At 46.8% G+C, this 16,647-nt stretch overlaps 1 long non-coding RNA gene across 1 annotated transcript; it reads left to right on the forward strand.

The window, feature by feature from the left end:
* The first annotated feature begins 779 nt into the window (after positions 1–779).
* On the forward strand, positions 780–10,694 carry LOC132418611 (uncharacterized). The gene is made up of 3 exons (XR_009518028.1): positions 780–1,095; positions 3,624–3,783; positions 10,508–10,694. It is a non-coding gene; the product is annotated as an uncharacterized lncRNA (long non-coding RNA).
* The last annotated feature ends 5,953 nt before the right edge of the window (positions 10,695–16,647 follow it).

Raw genomic sequence — 16,647 nt, forward strand, 5'->3', positions numbered from 1 at the left:
TTTAGGAAGAATTTTTTTGCGAGAATCTTAAAAATTCAGATTTCTGCGCTCTACCCCGACACCCATACTCATTGGATCTCGCATGAACTCGAGAATTTGCATTTCAATAAACTTTTCTGGGGATAATGACTCTGATCTTCCGCTCCCGGGTCACAGTGGCCTAGCTACCTTTGTATTTTCTTCTCGTAAAGAACCGAGCTTCGACGAAACTACCCCGTGCATTCCTCTCTGCTTTCGGCCGCCACCAGAGGGCTCTTGGGTCTTTAGGTTAGCCCATATGGCCCCTCCTCTTGTCTTCCAATTGGTCGTCCGCAGGCCCCGCCCCTGGAGTCAAATTTTCCCTTCTGGGTGGTCAGCCGTGAGTTGTGGCCAGGCCAGAGGCGATGATGTCATTCTGGAGATGTAGTCCTCACATTCGTCCCGAGCTAGTTTGTGAGTGTGTGTGTCTCTGGACGCCAAAGTTTAGTGTTGGTCCAAGACAGAGAAGAAAGAGCTGCCTGCGATTGTGCCTCCCAGAGGCTCTGGTGGAAGCGAGACCTGGGGCAGGCGCCCCGCTGTCGCGAGCCTACAGAGGCCAAGGCACTTGAATCTGCTCCGCCTGGGCTGGAGTTGGGCTCATGGACTGGGTGGCCCCAGGGGTACGCCGACTCCTGCGGATTCCGTGTATTGTTGGCTGAGGCGCCAGGCGCCTTCGCCAGCTGTCGCAGCTGGTTTCCGGACCAAGATGGTCTGCGTTTGACCCCAACTCCCAGGAGCAAAAAGTAGTCCTCATTGTGATAGCAAAGTAGTTTCTGCGCCTGGAGCCATGCGAGGCCCAGCTTGGAAGCGTGACATCTGCGCTTCTATGTGTTCTGCCGCTGGTCCCCCAGAAACCCTCAGGCGGCTTCTGGAGCTTTGCCACGGCTGGGTGGCTTTGGCTTGAGATGCGCACCATGAAGCAGGTCCTGGCGCTGCTGGTGTTGGAGCAGCTGCCGACTATCCTGTCCCAGGAGATCCACAACAGCGTGCAGAAGCTGCACCCGCACAGCTTGCCAAGAAGCTGTGAGTCTTTTAAAATACATGCACAGAGGTTGCGAGACGGAGGGGAGGGAATAGGTGAGTAAGTGCGACAGAGATGTTTTGTGTGCGGTTTGGTGGCCGCGACTGGGACATCACGGTGTCGTACTTCCCCACCCGGAGTCTCTTGATTGCCCTGAGTAGACCTACACGGGCAAGTGACTTTGTAGTTTAGTCTGGAACTTCCATCCTCCAGATTTCCCCCCAAGCGCACAGAGGGAACAGTGAAGAGGGCCTGTTTCCACAGGGAGGCAGGTCACTGCTGCAATAGCCAGTGTCAGCTTGGATCACAGGGGTTCGAATCTTGGCTCTGCCCTCTGCCCACTGGCTCCGTGGCTTGGGACAAGTTACTTTCCTCTTTGCGCCTCAGTTTCCCCTTTGGTAAAATGGCTTCTGGTATTGTTTTGAGGATTAAAGGGAGAGCAGCGCGTACATTTTGATCACACTGCTGGCACGTAGTCAGTGCTTAAAACTGTGAGCTGGCCGGGTGCGGCGGCACACGCCGGTGGTCCCAGCTACTCCGGTGGTTGAGTCGGGAGAACCGCTTGAGCCCTGGACTTCCGGGCTGTAGGGCGCTCTGTGATCGCGTGTCTGCACTAAGTTCAGCTTCAATCTGGGAACCTCCCGGAAGCGGGGGACCACCAGCTTTCCTCTGGAGGGGTGAACAGGCCCAGGTCTGAAATGGAGCAGGTCAAAACTGCCCTGCTGATCAGTAGCCACATGGCGCCTGTGACTAGCCACTGCCCTCCAGCCTGGGCAACAGAGCAAGACCCCCGCCCTGACAAACAAACAAAACTCTTAGCCGTCGAGTTCCCTGGCAGTCCAGTGGTTAGGACTCTGCGCTCTCACTGCCGAGAGCCCGGGTTCGATCCCTGGTCAGGGAACCAAAATCCCACAAGCCGCGTGGCCAAATCTTTTAGCTGTATATTAGGGTCAGCAGTCAGGGCTGTGGAATGGCCTCACTGACACTGAGAGGGTGGAGCATGGATGCTAACAAGAAAGAGTTTCTGAAGTCAAGGTTCCTCAGTGCGGAGAGAAAGACCTCAGAAATGGTGGTTTGGGGTTTTTCTGGAAGGGGGCTGGGGAATATCTCTTAGTAGAGTCCCTCTTTTAAATTAAACTTTTAATCTTGACATTATTGTAGAGTGGCAGGCAGTTGAAAGAAATAGAGAGGTCTCCTTTCCCCTCTCCCTCCTTTCCCCAGTGGTAGGTAACATCTTGCAAAACTATAGCACAAGGCACAACCAGGATATTGACATGAATACAGTCTGGATACAGAACAGTCCATCACTGCAAGGGGCCCTCCTGCTGCCCCTTTGTAGACGCACCCACATCTTGTCCTTCCCATCCACCCCTCTCCTGCCCATTCCCAGACCCCTCACCCCTGGCAACCACGAATCTGTTCTCCTTTTCTAGAAGTTTGTCATTTCAAGAATGTTTTATAAATGGAATCATATAGTCTGTAACCTTTTGAGATTGGCTTTTTTTGTCCCACTCAGCATAATTCACTGGAGATTTATCCACATCCTTCTGTGTAACAATTATTTGTTCCTTTTTATTGCTGGGTAGCATCCCATGGTATGGATGTACCACAGTTTGTTGAACCAGTCACCCACTGAAGGACCTGGGGGTGGTTTCCAGCTTTTGGCTATTAGAAGTAAGCCCGTGTGAACATTTAATTGTTTGCTGAATTATTTTTATGGTCGATGCTTTACAATCATGGTCAGATCATTCTGACACCTAATTCACTTTGGAGTTAGTGTCACTTGATCCTCTTTTCTCATTCAGGTTGTGAATTTCCTGGTTCTTTGTATGAAGGATGATCTTCCATTGTGTCTTGGACATTTTGGTGTCGTGTCAGGAGACACTGGGTTCTGTTGGAGCTGGGTACTGTAGCACAGGGGTCCCCAAACCCCAGGCCGAGGACCGATCCTGGTCGGAGGCCTGTTAGGAACCGGGCCGCACAGCAGGAGGTGAGGGGCGGGCGAGGGAGCGAAGCTTTGTCTGCGGCTTCCCACGCCTCCCATTACCGCCTGGACCACCCCCGCTCCCCCGTCCGTGGGAAAATTGTCTTCCATGGAAACCGGACCCTGGAGCCAAGAAGGTTGGGGACCGCTGCTCTAGCTTGCAGTGCCCCTGTTGAGGTTTGGCGAGCAGGCCCTGGCCTCCTGCCGTGGGCTGCGCTTGGGAGGACAGCATGAATTTCCAAGCCTCTGCGGTGCTGTTTTGGTTTGCTTGGTTTACTGCAGGCTGCTGGGGATGCTGCCTGGGGACATGGAATGAGCTTCCCCAGGCCGGGCCACCTTGGGATTCTAGGCGGGGGAAGGGATTCCACCTGCTGCCTCCGAGAAAGGGATGCTTCTGGAGGCAGGAGCCCCCGCCAGTGGGCAATGGGGAATGTTTCCTTGGCCTGGGCTCTTTGTGGCCGGTGCCTCCCAGCATTAGAGTGTCTCTTGGGGGCGGAGAGGGCAGTTTCAGGGCCAGCAGAGAAGCAGTGTGCTTGCTTTGCAGTGGATGTCTTCCTTGAGTGACTTAGAACTACATAACTATTCCATTTTTTTTTTCAGATTAAAGATGGAAGAAATCTGACATGCAGTGTGATCTCACCATCTCCGCTGTGTCTGAGAGCCCCTGCATAGACTGTTAGGAGGAATAGAATCCCCTCTCCAGTGTAACCCAGGAAAACTGTATCGACATAACAACATATCAAATGAAAAGGAGTGACAGGTACCTTTTATTTTAACAGGTGAAACAAGGGAAGAGTTTGTTATTCTACAATTATTATTTATGGCTGTGTTGGATCTTCGTTGCTGCACACGGGCTTTCTCTAGTTGCAGCGAGCGGGGGCTACTCTTCGTTGCGGTGCGCAGGCTTCTCATTGCAGTGGCTTCTCTTATTGTGGAGCACGGGCTCTAGGTGCACGGGCTTCAGTAGTTGTGGCATGCATGCTCAGTAGTTGTGCCTCGTGGGCTCTAGAGCTCAGGATCAGTAGTTGTGGTGCACGGGCTTAGCTGCTCCACAGTATGTGGGACCTTCCTGGACCAGGGCTCGAACCCGTGTCCCCTGCATTGGCAGGTGGATTCTCAACCACTGCACCACCAGGGAAGTCCTCTACATTTTTTTTTCATTTTCCAAAATTACAGATAGGCATAAGCAGGTAGGTTATACAACTTTTTGGCAATGGCCAGCTCCATCCTGGTGCAGCTCGTGTCAGCATCCATAGCCATTTGGACAAATCCACATCATATCTGTGCCTCCCCAGTTGCCTACCGAGTAAAAAACTCATTATGTTTTTGGAGGCCAGGGAGGGTTTTATGTATTCATCTGCCATCCTTCTGACGATGGGTAGGGCGTCCTGGGACTGACTTCAGAGGCTCCTTTATCCATGACTGGTTGACGCCACAGATGGCTTCAGGAAGAGAGCACGACCGACCGAGGTGGCCTGAAAGAGATGATGAAACCCACTTAATCCAGTGGACCCTGGGGCCTCTTGCCCCGCCCCCCGGCCACCTCCCCACCACACACACTTGTTTCCAGCAGTGGTCATAAGACCTTGCTTTGGGGCATAGTCTGATTTGAAATGTCAACCTTATCATTTCTTTCATTCTGTCATATACATGGGTCTGTGTCGAGAATCTCTGTTCTGTTCCATGGACAAATTTTTGATTCCTGTTTTAATTGCTAAATCTATAATGTAGATTTTCATATCTTGAAACACCTCACCATCATGGCTGTTTCCACATAGAGTCTCTTCAGTCGGCTCATTTCATGGCAAGATCCTGTTGAGGTTCATGACTATGTTTGCACTGAATTCATAGATGTATTTTGGGAAGAATTGATAGGATGACAATAATTAGTTTTCCTATCCTGCAAGAAATGGTATTTTTAGTCTCAAAACAGGAAACATAAAAACATTTCAAGCATATTTCCCTCTAGTTTAAAAAATGATATTCACATGTGTTTTGTGGCCAGTGTGAAATGGACATATCATTTCTGTTATTTCATATTTTATTCTTCAAGTATATAATATCTTCTGTGTTTAACTTGTATCCAATCTTACTTTTTTGCAAAATATCTGGTTGAATGACTTGTTATTCTAAAGAGACACACACTTAAGAAGACAAAGGCAATTTTTTCAATTTCCTATGTAAATAAATTATAGTATATCAATAATATGATATAAATTACAGCTATTGAAAATGATAAAGGGGTCCTCTACGTACTGACCTGGAAAGATCTCCAAGAAATGGTAGTTGAAGAAAGAAACTCGAAAAACAATGTGTCTTATCATCCCATTTGTCTTTCTTCAGAGTCATCTATATCAATAAAAGTAAATGCAAAGAATAGGATCTGAAAATTCTACAGCAAACTGCTAACGGCAGTTCTTCTGGTGTAGGTGTGTAAGATGGGGGAATATAAGAAAGGAGTGGGAAGATGGATTATTAGTTGATCTCTATAAATGTAATTCTTACTTGTATTTTCTATAGGAATGTAAAAATGTAAGTCAATTCTGTAAAATTATTTAAATAAAACAAGATTCCTCAGAAGCATACATTTGAGACGCAGACAGGTGCAAACACCAAGGCAGACTGACGCAGATTCAGCCTGTTTTCTCCATGGGAAGGGCACTGGGGCTCAGAAGAGTGACATCAAAACCCCCAAACAAACAGTCAACCAACCTATAAGAGCACAGACTTAGCCAGGGAAGACTCTCTACCTGTCTGTGGCTTTAAGAGGTTCTCATTCAGGAGGGAAAGTGGAGGTGATGACACCCATTCTCCAGTCTCTTAGGCTTCCTTGTTCTCCCCATTTTACCAGGAATACACTCATGATAAGAATAGCAACAGCAGCAGCAGCAGACGTCTGCTCAGGGAGTCTGCCTGCCAGGCACTTCTCCAAAGGGCTTAACATACACTGGCTCATTTCATGTCTCAACAGGTTTGGTGAGTGCCACTGTCATGCCCATTTACCCAGAGCAGGGCACTGGGGTACGGGAAAGGCATGTAATTGGCCCAAGGTCACATAGCTAGTGTGTAGCAGAACCAGGGTGTAAACCCAATTTGTTTGGCTTCAGAGCCCCCGCCTTCTACCCCTTCAGTTTGCCTCCTCTTGATCCTTGTGGAAGACAAAGAAACAATTCCCCTCCTTCTATTTGTTTTGAACACTGAAAACAGTATCTTAGTGCCTTTACATGGTTCTACATGGGTGAGAAGAAACCTGGATGACTGAGCCTTCCCTGCACTCTAGGAAGGGGGTGTGTGACCTGGATCCCTCTTCCACATACGTGTCTCAATTTCCGCAGTTGTTATGTGAGACTGAGTAGGACAGCCAATATGGGGGCAAGGCACATTTCATCATAATAGTCATTTTAGTTCCTTAAACAGCAGCACTGTAAGAAACACAAAGCCCTGTCCTCACTGTTAGTAAAAACATCCTGTAAAAATCCATGTCCTACTTCTAGACAATATCCACATGGGTCACACACTTTAATGTTAACTATATACTTGTTCTATATCGGACACTCACAAGGTAATATGGCGTGAGAAGTCTGACCACTCACAACCATATTTTCTACAATTAAACACCCCATTTATGGAATTGGTGTTTAACAAAAAGCAGTCATTTGAGAGTCATTGCCAAGGCTGGATCCAGAGATCAAGGAAGTGTAGAGAATCCTACCTGGGACTGAATTGCCTTGCAGCTTTCACGGGGTAATTGGATCTTGAGACCACAATCGCTGACATTACCCAGTGGACCTGTTGAAATGCAATGAACACTGTTTGGACACTTTTTGTAATTCCTCCCATGGGAGAAGTTTTAATGGAGAGATTTTGCTCAAGTCAAGGAAAAGCCTGAGAGAAGAGAGCTCAGTGTCCAGGCAACAGATACACAGGTGATACCCAAACATAGGTAATGTCTGCCCTGCCTTCCAGCACCTCTAATTCAGTGTATTCAGCCCTGAACATGGAGTAACTCAGGTGGTGGCAGCCACTGTCAGATCTTGCCATTGCATGTGGCCACAGTGTTCTGAGCCATTGTGCGTCACCATGACTCCTCTTGGTGTCTAATGAATCAGGTCCTGGGACTTAGAGAAAGGTAGTGGGAGAAGGGGCAAAAGAATTTTTCTCCCCTTTTTTGCTCTCTCTTCCAGACCAATTGTTACTGCTGTGAGAAATGTGGCTTATCAGAACAACTCCTGGGATAAAACACTCAGATACATCTAGCTAACGTAGCATCTTTATCTGCCATCACAAAATGAATCGGCTTGATAAACTCCAGCCCTGCTCGGTAATAGTTATGTGAGTACCATTTGTCCACATTAGGAAAATGACGCTGCACACAGAAGTGTTAGGAGTACAAGCTCAGGAGACAGACTGTTTAATTTCCAATCCCGGTTCTGTGGGATCTCGGGCAAGTCCCTTAAACTCTCTGATCCACAAGTTCCTCCTCTGTAAAACGGAGAGGACAACACTTCCTTCCTTAAGAGTTTGTGAGGATTGAATGAGATGATACTACGAAAGTGCTCAGAACAGTGTCTGGCATGCAGGGAGTGCTCAGATGACCTTAGCATTCATCACTGTGCTCATCTCAGCCAACCTCTTTGATTTGGCTCAGTCTTGGTTGGATCTACTGTATATTCAATCCCTTCAAAGTTCATCTCCCCAGTGGCACTGTTCCCCTCCTCTCCAGCCCATTTCCAAAGAAGAGGTCTTGGAGTGAGGCAAAGCTCATGCTCCTTGCAGTATCAGAAGGGCTGGGGCTCCCGAGTCTTGAGCTGGTCTCCACATCACGCTGATGGTCAGGTCCTTGGCTATGAAATTACTTGTATTCTCTCAGGAGAGAACATTCCATCTGTATCCCTGAAAGTTCTGCTAGCATCTGCTATTGAGAAGCATTGCTGGAATAACTCGGCATGTGCCATATTCCCAGAGAGCTAGGACAACTACTCTTGCAGCCATGCATGACCTCAATTCCAGTTCTCGCTGGCGCTGGGGATCCCGAGGTCTGCCTGTGACCAGGATGGGTGCCAGTATGGGCATCTAGGCCAGAAGCACTGCTGCTGGTGATACTAATGGTGCTCAGGGAGTCATTGCCCCAAGTCAGGCACAAGACTGTGAAGTTCCATAGCCTACAGACACACCAACCTACAGCCTCTGTCTACAGCATTGCTGGTGGCAGAGAGGGACATGTGTGTCCTCAGGCCAGAACATTTTCATTAATGCAGTACAAGGCACTGATGTAAAGGTGAACTTCATGTCCAACTGGAATAAGGATTCATATACCAGGAGTAACATCCTGAAATTTAAAGGATAATTGTACACTGTACATAACTGGTGCAACATTTTTCATTAATTTACAGGAATCCAGACATAATAAGAACACTCTGCTCACTTGCTTTGGAAATCAACTTGTTGTTAGTGCAAATGTTCCCCACTTTACCTTATATCAGTTAAAGACACAAGCACTGACTGACATAAAATAAATGTGTGCTCAAATCCCATCACCGCGAGAATATGATTTATCTAAGCCACTTTTCTTCATCTGTAAAGTGAAGGTCATAATTGCTCCTACCCCAGAGTTTGTCAAGGAAACGTCTGTAGTAACGTGTTTTACTTCGGTTTTAATGTTTGCTGAGAGATTTTAAGCCCTACTACTACCCCTTCCCCTTCTCCCCTACATGTGGGCAAGCTGATAAGAGAGCCTGAGTACTCCCTCCTTTTTTTATATGTCTCTGTTTTTTCTTAGTTTTTATTTAGCATTTTGTGTACATGGATTATGCATTCATTGTGGAATACATTTCCCAATTTCTCCCTCTTATTACAACTTTTTTTCAAATTCTTTTCCCACTTAGAAACATAATATTGAGCAGAGTTTCCTGTGCTATACAGCAGGTCCTTGTTGGTTATCTATTTTAAATATAGCAGTGTGTACATCCCAAACTCCCAGCCAATCCCTCCCCCCACGATTTCCCCCTGGTAACCATAAGTTCAGTTCTCTAAGTCTATCAGTCTGTTTTTGTTTTGTAAGTAAGTTCATTTGTACCACTTTTTAAAAGATTCAACATATAAGTGATATCATACGATATTTGTCTTTCTCTGTCCGACTTACTTCACTCAGTGTGACAATCTCTAGGTCCATCGATATTGCTGCAGATGGCATTATTTCACTCTTTTTAATGGCTGAGTAATATTCCATTGTATATATGGACCACATCATTTTAAAGATGTGGTACATATATTCCCTCCTTTGATGCAAGCCAGAAGTTCAAACCATGCCAGCCCCACCCAGTGAAAGCAAAATCCCTCACCCCAGCTCCATCTCCTAAGCAGAATAAACACCCAAAGTCAATTTCCTTTCCCTGTTCACTCAAGCCATTTTCAGACCTACTTGGGGAGGCTGCCCTGGTCTCCCAAGAAAGCCTCAATATGTGAGTACTGATCCTGTTACTAGTGCTTTAATGCATGTAAGGCATAACCTGTCTTTATATCTAAACCAAATTTGGGGTTAAGCAGAACAGAGAGGACCCTGGAAGTATCCAGTAACTACTCAAAAAGCAAAACACTGGATGGTGAGGGGGACAAAAAACTAAAATAGAGGTTCATAGTTTTACCCAATTGGAAATCCAAAATTTACTAAAAGAATTTATGCAACAAAAGATTAAATTATGCTAACTGGCTTTTGTACTTCTACAAGAGAGGTTCTGAATTAACTTTAGCATCTGTTGATATGCACCAACTGGCAAAGCTTCATAGCCTTAATCAGCATCAGACTTAGAACACGAATACAGTTATACCTGGAGATTCTCACTAGATCTTAAAAAGGTACCAATTATACTTTTAGGAGAGAGTTATCAAACACAAAATAAAGGACATCAGAACTGTTGCCTTGCATAAATTCCCCCATAGTCAAATTACCCAAAACTATGCTCTGATTCAATGAAAGATAAAGTCTTTGGCACAATTGGTTTTACAAAATGCAAGCCCTTGGACCTTCAATCCCACATAAATAGTTAATACAGCCCAATATAAATTAAAACAGGGGGTTATGGGTTGACTCCCCCCCCCAAATATGTGGAAGTATTAACCCACTGTGTCCGTGTTTTTCTGCCAGCTGAGTATAGTCAGGTGCAAATTATAAGTCAACTGTACAAGGACTAAGTGTGCCTTGCCCTGGAATCATCCTTACACACAATTACCAGCCATGAGCCATTACGCAGACCCAGAGGTTCTGGAACACCAGGGCAGCCTGAGGAAAGGACCTCCTGCAGCTCTTGTGGAGCCTCCTACTGGTCTTCCCCCAAATTCACCTGAACGCATTGACTCCGGCAACCGTGCAATGAGGAGCACAGAAGCAAAAGTTTCAGAGACTGATTGGATACTAGGTATGAATCAACAGTGATGGCTGGAATTAATCTTTCTTTCTTTTTTCTTTTTTCTTTTTTTTTTTGCAGCGTGGCATGAGGGATTGTAGTTCCCCGACCACGGGTAGAACCTGCGCTCCCTGCAGTGGAAGTGCGGAGTCTTAACCACTGGACCTCCAGGGAAGTCTCGGAAGTTAATCATTTTCATCACATTAATTCCTTTTTAGGTAAAGGACTAAATCCATATTTAATACAAAGGGAAAAAATTAACGTTCCTCAAACGTATGGACACCGAGGGGGGAAAGCGGCGGGGGATGGGTGGGGGTGGTGGGATGAATTGGGAGATTGGGATCAACATGTATACGCTAATATGTATAAAATGGATGACTAATGAGAACCTACTGTATAAAAAAATAAAATTCAAAAACGAATTATAAAAAAATTAATGTTCCTTTGGTAAGTATAATCAAGTATAATATTTTTAAAATATTACTTATACCTTAAAAGTTTAGAACAGGCTTATCTTATTTAGTATTGGAGATACGCTCTGCAAATGAAAGCACTAACCACATCACTATTATTCAGTCATTGCAGAATAAGTCGTTTGGAGATGCTTTCCAGGCATAGTAAATATTACATATGATCAACATGTAATTAATATGCAATTAGAAGTTTATTACCTAATGTCTTTTTCTTCTCTGCCTCTTTTACAATTTGTCTAATAGTGGATTTTGCCAGACTTGGAATATGGCCCACCCAGATCTACCTGATGTTTACCTACTTAAAATCTGCATTTTCAAACCGCCTTTAATCATCAAAGTAATTCCTTCTTTGACTATGCAAACTATTTGCTGTGAAGCAGAATATGATAATGAGAAAATAAAATATTAGGGGCAAAGAGACCTTCACAGAGTAAACAAAACAAACTTATGGACTGAATGTTTGTGTTCCCCCTCTTCCCAATTCAGATGTTGATATCCTAACCCCCAGTGTGATGGTATTTAGAGGTGAGGCCTTTGGGATGTGATTGGGTCATGAGGGTAGAGCCCTCATGAATGGGATTAGTGCCCATACAAGGAGCTGAAGAGACCAGAGTTCTCTTCTGCCATGTGGGGACACTGCAAGAAGACCTCTGTGTAAGAATCAGGAAGTGAGCATTCACCAGACACCGAATCTGTCAGCATCTTGATCTTGGGCTTCCCAACCTCCAGAACTAAGAAAAATAAATTTCTGTTGTTTATAAGACACCCAGTTTATGATATTCTGTTAGAGCAGCCTGAACAGACTAAACCAAAACCTATTGGCAAGTGCCTGTCAAACTGGGCAGAGTGACTCCGTTTCTGCTGGGTTGCATTCACAGAGACTTGTTTCTATCTGTGCCTACGTGTTTTTGCACTCCTGCTGTCCACTGTGTTTCAAATATATTTGTAAGAATAACTTGAGACCTAGAATGCTAGCAGCTTACTCCAGAGAGGATTTTCATTTGCTTCTGCCAGATGTCTGGGGTCATTCTAGATGGGGTCCAAGAAAACCAAGTGCAAAACTTGAGGCCCCTACACAAACCAGGGTATTTGAAACTAATCTATAATTCCACCCGATATTAAGTCCACTTCCTGTTCCTCCCAGCCGTTAGATCATAACAACTTGGGGGCCCAGATCATTTCTGGCAGAGTTAGAATCCCCATGTTGTGTGCCTCTGGTTTCTTTCACCTTGTCCGTTATGATGTCAAACCTCACCAGGCTGACAATTTCCCTTAGGGAAATAGTCACTACCAAGCTCCTTCATATGATTAGATTCCTATTTTCCTTTTGATTTTTATTTCAAAATGATATACAAAATTTTAAATATACAGAGAAATTGAAAGAATAGCACCATGAACACCCAAATATTCACCATCTAAACACAACTATCATTAACATTCTTGCCATGAACACTGTGCACATAGGAAAGCAAAAATGCCACTCCAAAATGTCTCTTAGGTCCAAAAGACTCAAGAAGAAACTTTGACTTTCCCCCTAACCACCTAAAGAATTTAGATACAGGGCTTGTTCTCAGAATAGAACTATCACCAGAGACATCTGTAAGAATATGGGCTGGGTCTGGGGGGGCAACTCTTAGAGATCAGAGTCCACCCCGGGTCCCATTGTCTCTGCAGGGCCCAGCAAACATTTGTTTACCAAACATTTGCTTTTCCATCTTCATGTGAAATGCCTTCCTCCCCTTTTACATTCCAAACCCCTACCCCCAACATCCTTTTCTATCTCTAGCTGAAGTTGGTATTTAAGATGAAGGTTTTGTCCATTTGGGGGAGTTACTCAGTTCTCCTGGGGTCTCTCCCATGTATACACATTATTAAACTTTTCTGTGATTTTCTCCTGTTAATCAGTCTCACGTCAATTTAAGTCTTATTACTTCTGAAACTAACACAACATTGTAAATCAACTATACTCCAATAAAATTAAAATTTTAAAAAGTTTAATTCTTAGACCAGCCAGAAAAAGCTAGAAGGGTAGAGGAAAATCTCTTCCTCCCCAACATGCTGAACCTTTTCAAAGACATTTTCTAACCTCATGACACCTCAGTCCTAAATTTTTTTTTAGCACATATCTCCTAAAAACCAGAACATTCTCCGACATAAAAATAAAACCAGGTTTCCTGCCCAGCAAGTAAGGAGCTTGGAAGTCATGACTCTCATCCTCATAACAAGAAAAAAGATGAACAAATTGAAAATCAACAACTCTTTTCACATACATCAGATGTTAAAGGAAAACCACTGCCCCTAAAGTTGGAGCAAGAAGCATATACACCGACTCACAGCTTACAAGGATCAGAAAGCCAGGGAAAGATGCTAGTACACACCCCAGACCTCCTCCTGATCTGTCAACCATCCCCTCTCCCCGGGGTCTTTACCACTCTCTTGGGGAGTGTTTCTGGAATGAAGGGGGAAGGAGTAGAAGGATGGGTGTCTCCAGGCTCTGGCCGCTGAGCGTGACCCTGTGCTCATGGGCACCAATGATGGAGCCAGACTGCTCAGGCCCACATCCCATCTCCCCCTGGCTGGCACCCTCAGGCAAGTTGTTCCACTTCCTTTAGCCTCAGGACCCTCATCTATAAAGTGGGGATAATAATAATAACACCTACCATGAAAAACTTGGCGGATGAAATCAGTGGCTGCACGTCAAGTGCTCAGCACGGTACCAGCACAGAGCACACACTCTAAAGGCTCAACCATGACTAGTACGTTAAGGAAAAACCTTGCCTTCATTCTTCCCCATCTGTCTCATTTTTTTTTCATGCTGACACTTGCTGAAAGGACAGACCACACTCTCTATTCTCCCCTTGTGACTTGTTGCTGCCCAAATCCATCCCACAGCCACTGGTGATCACCTAAGCCCAGTAGACATTTCCAGCCCCCTGCACTCAACACCATGCCCCCCATGCCCCATAGACCTCCCCTCGTTGTCCGAACACTGCTCTCCCCTGGTTCTCGGGCGTCTCCCTTTCCATCTCCTTCATCAGATGATCCTCTTTGCAGCTCTTCTGCCGTCTCCCTCTGCAGGGCATGAAGGGCGCACAGTTTCCGCCACAGTGCCCAGGCATGAAGCAGTACCTTTCTACTTGGCCTTCCTGCTTCACTCTTCAGCCCATTATAACCTGTTCACAGTCAAGCAGCCACAGGCGTCCTTCCAAAACATAAGACAGAAGCCTCTCTAAGGATCCAAACCCTCCAGGGACTTCAGATCTCATGCACAGTAGAAGCCTGAATCCTTATTCTCTTTCTGATCACATTTCCTACTATTCTCTCTCTCACCTACACTGCTCCAAGCACTTGGCTTTTCCTTGAACACATCAGGCACACTCTGGCCTCAGAAGCTTTGCACAGGCTGCTTCTGCATCCGGATAGCTCCAGAGAGCCGCCACAGGAGCCCGCCAGCTGCACCCTCATTGGCTGGACGGCCACAGGGGTGGGCCTTGCATGTGATGAACCCACACACTGGAGCATGGGGCCCGTGTCACCTACTAGGGTGGAAGCAGGGTCCCTTGGGGGCACCGAGGCTGAGGACAGACAGCAGGAGGCTCAGGCCCCGAGAGGTCACTGTGACCAGAGGGCATCCGCGAGGCAGCGGCGTCAGCCTCGTGCATCATCTCGTGTGGCGCGTGACCAGGCTGCGGTGACCACGCTCAGGCCTCTGACCAGGGCGGTGGCCGTTTTCCGGAGGAGGAAGACCCCGCGGAGGGGGAGTGCCCCGGGAAGCCAGCGCTCCCACCAGGTACCTCTCAGTCCCCTTGGCCCCCCACAGCACCCTCGCAGAGAAGGCCCACGGGGGCCCTTCCCGACCCTGCATTTCCCCAGCTGCTCCTGCAGCAGATGCCTTTCCAGATTTCCCCTACGGTGCATCGGCCCGATCTGAGGGTGACCCTGATTTTACTTGACAAACGCGCGCGTATTTGAAGCCAAGTGGAGGAATCATGTCCCTGTCCCCGGTCGGAGGGCAGGGGCCGTGTTTAACTTGCTCACCTTTGAGCCCTAGAAACCTGCCCCAGAGTCTGGCACCGAGGGGATGGCTCGGGGGACACTGAGAAGACGTCATTTTCTTGGCAGGCATCTGTTAAACTGAGGTTTGCTGGGGAGAGTGGCGTCCGTGCTCTGGTTGCATTGATTCCGTGGGTGCTGAGCGCTCGTCTGTGCCAACCACTGGGCTCAGGGCCTGAGAGGCATCCACGTCCTTTAACCCTCAAGCAACTCCCGGAGACAAGTCGCAGTGTTTCCGAGTCCATTTGACGGCGGGGTCGGGGAGACGCAGCCAGGGAAGGGCAGGCACAGGCCAGTCTCACGCGGCCCCGAAGCCCCACGGCCGCTTCCGGACCTCTGCGCTTCGCCCCAGGCGCCTACTGCACGGGAGTCCGTGCGCCGGGCTTTTGCTCGGGATGGCAGTTTGCCAGAGACGGCTTTTTTTTTTTTTCGGTACGCGGGCCTCTCACTGCTGTGGCCTCTCCCGTTGCGGAGCACAGGCTCCGGACGCGCAGGCTCAGCGGCCATGGCTCACGGGCCCAGCCGCTCCGCGGCACGTGGGATCTTCCCGGACCGGGGCACGAACTCGTGTCCCCTGCATCGGCAGGCGGACTCTCAAGCACTGCGCCACCAGGGAAGCCCCCAGAGACAGCTTTTGAGAAGCATTATTCCCTCAGCAGGGCCCCGGCTTCCAGGTGCCGGAACCTCCCTGCAGCTTCTCTGCCAGCAGAGCTCGAGGAGTTGGAGCCCCGCAGAGGTGGCTGAGGCTTAGTGAAGTTTGCGACGCGAGGCTGCTGCGGAGCTCTTAGCTGACATCTCTCACTGCAGCGTCCACGAACTGCCACCCTCCCTTTTACCAACGGAAAGACACAGGAGAGTCTTTGACAATTTGGAGGTAGGTCTGTGCTCTGTTTACTTCCCTATGGCTCACAGTCACTTATTTGAGCTTGAGACGCAGTTACATCCTAGTTTGAAAACTTCACAAATTTCTCAATGGGCACTGTCTGCTTTTCACAATCACTTTCTGAATCCTCTGCATCCCAGTGCAGCAAATATCTCAGTTAATGAGATTTTAACAAGTTAAGGCTATATGAGCTACAAAGAAAAACATCAAAGGTCCCCTCTGACATTTAGCTGACTATATTTGTTGGTTTACACTGAATATATGTATATTCATGGGCTATGTTTAGCATGACATAAAACTTTCAGTAGCTCTGAAAAATATCAAATGTGTAGCGAACACAGAGTGAAAAGTACAAGCTGAACCCCACCTCTGCCAATTCTACTCTCTAGAGGGGCCCTTTTTATATCTTGGGTATCTATGCAGATATTTCAACATAAAAATATTTTTCCAGTATAAGAAAAATGGTATTATTTTATGTCCATTGTCTTCCAAACTTGCTTTCTCTTTCATTAATATATATGGCCATCTTTGCACATTAGTGCACAGAAATCCATCACATTGTTTGCAGTGTCTTCAGTGTAGTCTGTGGAATGGATTCACTATAGTTTATTCAGGGAGGCCTCTGTTGATATTCACTTAAGTGTTTCCAATTTGTAACACACTGGCCAGGGTGATGGGCAGCTGCATGTTCTAGCAGGATGAGTGATCTGAGAGAAATAGTGCCAGTGAGACTGCCATTAGGCCATTGAAAAAGTGCAGGTGAACACAATCTTTTTTTTTAAAAGAAGAAAGTAAATAGAGAAAATATCTTG

Source organism: Delphinus delphis, chromosome X (assembly GCF_949987515.2).
Source record: "Delphinus delphis chromosome X, mDelDel1.2, whole genome shotgun sequence".
NCBI classification, from domain to species: domain Eukaryota; kingdom Metazoa; phylum Chordata; class Mammalia; order Artiodactyla; family Delphinidae; genus Delphinus; species Delphinus delphis.